This window comes from Urocampus carinirostris, chromosome 3 (genome assembly GCF_059441175.1).
Source record: "Urocampus carinirostris isolate Australia breed hairy pipefish chromosome 3, RoL_Ucar_1.0, whole genome shotgun sequence".
NCBI lineage: Eukaryota > Metazoa > Chordata > Actinopteri > Syngnathiformes > Syngnathidae > Urocampus > Urocampus carinirostris.
The window spans coordinates 30,698,748-30,705,117 of NC_142351.1; positions in this window are offsets into that span (position 1 = coordinate 30,698,748).

Consider the following 6,370-nt stretch of genomic DNA (forward strand, 5'->3'; position numbering starts at 1 on the left):
GAGAATATGAATGGTTTTGGTCTCTTTTGAAAGGTAACACACTGAAGTAATCACTGCACCTGCTACTAACATTGAGTAATCTGAGTTGGAACAAACAGAAATATTTATTCTCGATATATATATAAAAATTTATTTATTTATTTATTTTTATTTTATTTTTTTTCCATCTCCTCGGTGGCCTTGGGGGTATGGCGCCCACCCCGAAACTGGGAGGTTGTGGTTCAAGCCTCGGCCGAGTCATACCTAAGACTTAAAACATTGGTACCCGTTGCCTCCCTGCTTGGCGTTCAGTATTAGGGGTTGGAATTGGGGGGTTTGGTCACCTAATGACTCCCAACACCTCAGTTGGGTTGAGCGAGGGGGCTGGGAATCCCCTCCTCTGTATCAATCTCCCAAAAAGAGTCAGAAATGACTCTAGCCACCTCCCACTAGGGGGATATGGCTGCGGTGTATCTGAATCTGAATATATATATAATTTTTTTTTGCAATCAAATTCTAGTAGATGAGTGTTGCATGGGCATCATTGCTAGAAAACAGGTGAGACAATAGCTTGAAGCCTTACCTAGTACTTTGTCAAATGTATTTATTTATATAAGAAGTATTTTTTTACAATTATATTCAACAAATATGTCCCTCAGTTGCCGATCTGACAGAAGATTGAATTCGGCTTCTCGGAGTGGTCTGTGGTCAGGACTTGCAGTACCCAATTTGTCTGTCAGAAGGCTTTAGAGACTACATGAAAGCTGATGCTTATCAATAATGTTGGTATTTATTATGGTACCTTGACACAAAAATTGAGCTGAAGACTCTTGCAGAGGCCTAAATTACACCTGTGTGAACTTTCATCAAAATCGGTTTATCCGTTTCAGAGCCAACGCACTCACACACACACGCACATACAAATCAGGATTTATAAAGTAGTTTAGATGAGATTAGATTGGATATTATCACATCTTTACCATTTTATTTGCCGGTCTGCATTAAAAAGCCTTATGGGCTGCATACGGCCTGTAGACCATAGTTTCTCCAGAACTAATCCAGGTAACAGAACACATTTTTGTAAACTCAATGGTTTCTTTTCCACCAAACTAATGTATTAGCTAATGGTGGCGTACGTCGTTTGAGATGTCCTTTAAAAGTTGCAAGTAAAATGTTTTCTCTATTTAGTATTTGTCAACAATGTCCAACTGAGTTTGAAGAGCGTTTATTCTTTAATTTCCACTGTGCTTATTTGCTTTTATCTTACTTTTAGCAGAGCTGTTTGGGGCTGAACTTATTAGGTTCGCGTAATGGGGGCCGGGGCAAATGCTGGAGAGTGACGTCAGTCTCGCAGATTTTTTTTTGTTCTTATTTGTTATTGTGGAATGAAAATGGTGAAAGTAAGGAAAGGCCTGCTTCTAGTAGAGTCCAAACACTAACCCAAACCCTAAAAAAGATGAGAAGCGTCTCCAAGAAATGCATATACTTGCACGGGCACCATGAATTAGCTTACTGAGGCTGCAATGATATACAAGCCTGGAGATGGCGACAGCGAGTTACAAAGTTTCAAATTCCGTACAGCTCCTTCAAAAATATTACAAAAATGTTTGTAATGTACAGTGCCTTTGGACCCAAAACCCAAAAAAAGGAACCCAGATGACCTTGGCCGTAGCATCGCCCTCAATGCTCAACGAGAAGGTCACATCCCTTCTCGTTTAGGGTCTTAAAGGTTATTCCAAGTGTTAAAACAACAAAAAGCCAGAAAAAAAACAGCTTGGTGGAAAATTGCGAGGAAGGGTGAGGATGACTTTAAATGAGAGAGCGAGAGAAGAGAGAGAGCGAAATGTAGAGGAGGGAAGAAAGACCGTTTCAAGGTTCCCTATTTTTTTCCCGCACACACACAAACACACGCTTACGTATGCATTGTCACACACAGTCCACCAAGACAAGGTCACAAGCATAGGAGGAAGACCCAAACGCGCGCACACACACAGTCTCACACACACACACACACACACACACATCTTCATGCTTCATTGGCAAAGCTTTTAACACGTTTGCTCTCTCTTCCTCTCGGGCTTTTGCTCTCTCGCTCGCGCTTGCTCTTATCTGACCTGCTCGCTCTTTCGTGAAGAAAATTAGGAAATCAATTAGACACCCCAGCCTTCATCATTTCCTCCTCCTCTCCCTCTGCCCATCCTGGGGGTGGTGAGCCATGACATGGAACAGACCACAAAGAAAAACCGGAGAAAGTAAGCAAGCTCCTTATGAAGGATGATCTATAGCAAGGTCAAAAACTGATCGAAAGAATCATTGTGAAATATTTTCATGAACAATATTATTTACTATTTTTGTCAATTAAATCATCCATCCATTATCTGCACCGCTTATCTTCAGTAGGGTCGTGGGGGTGCTGGAGCCCATCCCAGCTATCTTCGGGCAGTGGGCAAGGGACACCCTGAACTGGTGGCCAGCCAGTCGCAGGGCACACAGAGACAGACAATTCGCTCGCTCATTCACACCTAGGGATAATTTAGACCGGCCAATTAACCTGACATGCATGTTTCTGGAATGACGAAACCGGAGTGCCTGGAGGAAACCCACGCAAGCACGGGGAGAACATGCAAACTCCGCACAGGAAGGTTGGTAGCTGGAGTCGAACCCATGACCTCAGAACTGTGCCGCACACGCGCTAACCACGATTAAATTATGATTTAGGGATGTAAGATTTGATTCTAAACTGAAGAGTTTTTTCTCCTTAATGTTTTCCTTCAAAAAAAATTGATCTCTTGTACTATTTATCAATTGTGCATTTGTTAAAAATAAAAATAAATAGATTAGAAAATTCAGGTCCACTACGATTTATTTAACCCAGGTAACACAAGCCGGTGTCATGATTACTGATGCGGGGCACTTGAGTCTGCTCCGTTGGCACCAACGGCCACGGACGCTGATTGGCTGCTTACGTCTTTTCAAACCACCATCTTCCTGTCAATGATAGGCAGTTCGTCTGCGAACCTCAGCTCCACGCTGGGCAAGTTCTTTTTGACTCTTGACTCAATCCTGCCACGTTTCCTGTCTGATTCCCGGTGCCGACCTCTTTTCTTAACCTGTTCACGTTTTTGCTCCTCTGTCTCGGCCATCGACCTGTTTTTTCCTCGCTCTCGACACTGCCTCCGCTCGACACTGAAGTGCCACTTCCGCATTCCAAGCGATCTGCTACCCGTGACCGACGATCACCGGATCGTGGGTGCAAGCCCTTTCCTCCTTCTAAATAAAGCTGTGTTAAACAATCGCAAGTCGGTCCCATCTCCGTTCCTGGTCCATGACAGCAGGCTGAAAATTGACAAAATTAGCATACAAACACGAATTCAAATAATTGATTGAGGGATTTAAAAGTATTTCTAATTTCTCTTTGTTTTACGGAGATTTTACCCTAAATATGGGAACTTCATTGTAAGATTTCATATCTACTATAAAAAAGAGCTAAAGCTTCATTAAACTTCTTCAAAGAAACCCAGGTGCTGTTGTTTTAATTTAGCATTTTTTGTATTGCCTCTAACCACACATCTGTGACTTTTATTTTAAGTAAAGTAACATTGGTTTGCCTTTCCTCCATATTCTCTGGTTGATAAATGGTAGTCAGCAAATACAGCTACAGTGGGTGCTTTGCAAGTTGACCAGGGATAGGTGTTACTAGGGTAACCCATAAGGACATCTGAGATGCCCGTGGGCCTGATCTGAAAATAACTCACCAGTCTGTTTTTCTCCTATAATTATTCTTTAACAGTTGACCTAGCCTATTTAACCATACTTTCAACAAATACCCTGGTAATAACGCTGTAACAACCTAATAATAGCAAACTGGATGAAATTTGCGCTAATCAGTAACACAATGTACCTCCCAGCTTGAAAAAGATCGGGAAACACCTGCAAAAGAAAAATTTAAATCTGCAAGTCATTAGGTGACATGATGAAGCTTATTTTTCTTGTGTGCTTCTCTTGGCGTTGTCTCACAGACCACATAAAATGATGCGGTGGTGCCACATTAGGCTGCAGGCCATGAATTTGACACCTCCTAGAATAGCTTAGAAAAAGTTAAAGGGTTTGATAGTCTTCATTTTTTCCACGTCTCCTCATAGGGTAGCAGGCTTCTCTTTCGTCACTACACGCCGACAAGTTGGTTCCTTTTTCATGGCTTAAACCTGGATAAAATCTGCTTGTGAAGCAAGATGATGGAATGACTGAGAAGCGATGGGGAGCATTTTAAATAATTATTTTTTTAAATAAGTCATAATATATAAAGCTTTTAGAGGTGTTTTGTTTTATTGTGTAAATCAGATTTCAAACTGACTTAAATGTGATTTTATTCAGGCCCGTTCCTAGCCGTTTTGGGTGCCCTAAGCCCAGTTTTGTTGTATTCCGGTGATTTACGATGTGATTAATACTTGATCAAACCACAGTCAAACTCAGTCTTGTACCTGGTGCTTTTTTTTTAAATACACACACTTGTTTGGTATTAAAGGTGGTCGGGTGAGACACGCATCTAATAGGCCAGTGTGTTTTCGCATATGAACCGTCAAAAAGCAATTCGAACCAAAGAGAGTGCGCCCTTTAAAACAGTGCACCAAATGCGCATGGAAATATGGTACAATAGTGAGCTTTTCCATTTCAACATTGACTACCGGCAAGCGACGCATGAGCTTCGTCTGTTTTTTTCTTTTTTTCCTTTCTCCGCTACAGACTCTTGTTGCCGATTCAAGGCCATGTTTGCACAGGTGTCCACCAAATTGCGAATGAGGCATAATTGGACATACCCCTTGGAGGCACTATGAGACAAAACAGATTCACCCATTTTCTCGGGAAATTTGGTTTATGCTGCTTTTGTATTCTTTAACCATATTAGTGAATATTATAAACACTTTTAACACTTTACACCTTTTTTTCAGGACCCTGATTTCTTTTGGTGCCCTCCTGGGAATTTCATGCCCACCGCAGTGCGCGTTGTGTGTGTTTGCGGGGCTATGGCCCTGATTTTACTCAATGACTAAACAGCTTCTCCTTTTTTCCTTTTTGTGTTCAGAAGTTTCAAGTTTTATCCATAAAATGTACATGTGCTACATTAGCAGTAAATGGAAAGCTCAATTGTTTGCTCCTGTCGGTCATAAAACCAATAAATAAGTACAAAACAAAAAGCTTAGCAAGAACTAGCTGCAGAGGCTAACAAGACAGGCAGCTAGTAAAAGCTAGCATGAGCAAAGTGAGTGAAAGAAAAGCGACAGGAGCAAGAAAAGACCTGGAAGGTAAGCTACGGGTGAGCTACCAGCAACTACCAACAGAGCTTATTATATATTTTTTAAATTGTTTACTTTTTGTGTGATTTTTTTGTTTTGTTTTGTTGTTTTTGCTGAGAAAAGCTGGAGCTTGTGTCCCTAAATGAAACAACATTTTACACACTCCTGATTTTATTGAAAATTTGAGTTACTGTAATCCCTTTATAGAGCTTTGTACTTTGTAGCCTCAGTGCTTTGTGAGTTGAAAAACAAACAACCTCGATCGAGTATTGCTGCGAGCAGGGGCTGGTGGAGTGCATTTTTTCCTTGCTTGGCGGCTTTTTTCTGCAGTTACTGTATTTCCATCCAAAATGAACTGCACCTGTGAGGTTGCGAGCCATTATCCCTGATCGCATATTGCTTTGAGCTACGACTTGTAGAAAGCTCTTGTGTCTGGAGTATGCCGTTCCATAAAAAAACAAAACACAGTTTTTGGACCCGATCCATTATCCCAAGTAAACTATTGTTAAGAGCAGGGGCTGGCAGAGCTATTTTATTTCTTTTGGGGATGCTGAAGCCTGTCATTGTGGCCAGTCTAGAATAAACCACTATCCACTGTCAACTGTTGCTGAATAGTGAAGTGCCATGTGAGGCGGCTTTATCGCTTAAAATAAGAAGTAACCGTGCGGGGGAGATCCTTTATCTCTGGTCCATTATTGCTGCTTGTTACAAATGGTTGCAGAGGCTACTTCGCAGTTTTTTACCACCTGGGATTCTGGTCCCCATTAACTGTAATAAACGAGGGATTACAGCATTCCTGATTGACAATTACTTAACTGTAAAATTATATATTTTCACAGTATTTTTATTTTTATATTTGATCATTTCATATTGTGTATGCCGTAAAACAACTTTTTGTACAATAAAAAAACTTGGTATTTTATGAGACTGAACTTGTCTTGCCCTTTTCAGCTCTAATACAGTTGGTCTTGGTCAAAATATCATTGGCACTGGGAACTGATACCATTACATTTTTGCTGCAAATTAAACTAGAGTTTGACCGTTTCTGTTTCAAGGTAAGACCATCAGTAAAACAGATGAAGTCTGGGTAATCCTGC